General features: G+C 53.8%; 1 protein-coding gene across 4 annotated transcripts in view; it reads right to left on the reverse strand.

Moving 5' to 3' along the window:
- The window catches only part of GLRA3 (glycine receptor alpha 3), a 90,781-nt gene that overhangs the window by 36,220 nt on the left and 53,649 nt on the right, over window positions 1-912 (reverse strand). The gene's annotated exons all lie outside the window — the stretch shown is intronic.

Raw genomic sequence — 912 nt, forward strand, 5'->3', positions numbered from 1 at the left:
GATGGGATCCACCCAAGAGTGCTGAAGGAGCTGGCAGAGGAGCTTGCCAAGCCACTCTCTATCATTTATCAGCAGTCCTGGATAACAGGGGAGGTCCCAGATGACTGGAGGTTGGCAAATGTGATGCCTATCTTCAAGAAGGGCCAGAAGGAGGTTCTGGGGAACTACAGACCAGTCAGCCTGACCTCAGTACGGGGGAAGGTTGTGGAGCGGTTCGTCTTGAATGGGCTCGCCAGGCATATGGAGGACAATCAGGGGATCAGGCCCAGACAGCATGGGTTCATGAAAGGCAGGTCTTGCCTAACCAACCTGATTTCCTTCTACGACCAGGTGACCTGCCTGGTAGATGAGGGAAAGGCTGTGGATGATGAAGCATGGCTTCACCAAGGGCAAGTCCTGCCTGACAAACCTGGTGACTTTCTATGATGGAGTGACAGCATCAGTGGACAAGGGACAACCAACAGACGTCATCTATCTGGACTTCTGCAAGGCCTTTGACACGGTCCCCCACAACATCCTTCTCTCTAAATTGGAAAGCTATGGATTTGATGGGTGGACTGTTCGGTGGATAAGGAACTGGCTGGATGGTCGTGTCCAGAGGGTAGTGGTCAACGGCACAATGTCCGGATGGAGACCGGTGACAAGTGGTGTCCCTCAGGGGTCCGTACTAGGACCGGTGCTGTTCAACATCTTCATCAATGACTTGGACAGTGAGATAGAGTGCACCCTCAGCAAGTTTGCAGATGACACCAAGCTGAGTGGTGCGGTTGACACACCAGAAGGCCGGGATGTCATCCAGAGGGACCTGGACAGGCTGGAGAGGTGGGCCTGTGTGAACCTCATGAGGTTCAACAAGGCCAAGTGCAAGGTCCTGCACCTGGGATGGGGTAACCCCCAGTATCAATACAGCCT

This window comes from Egretta garzetta, unplaced genomic scaffold, assembly GCF_000687185.1.
Source record: "Egretta garzetta isolate BGI_Z169 unplaced genomic scaffold, ASM68718v1 scaffold46, whole genome shotgun sequence".
Taxonomy (NCBI): domain Eukaryota; kingdom Metazoa; phylum Chordata; class Aves; order Pelecaniformes; family Ardeidae; genus Egretta; species Egretta garzetta.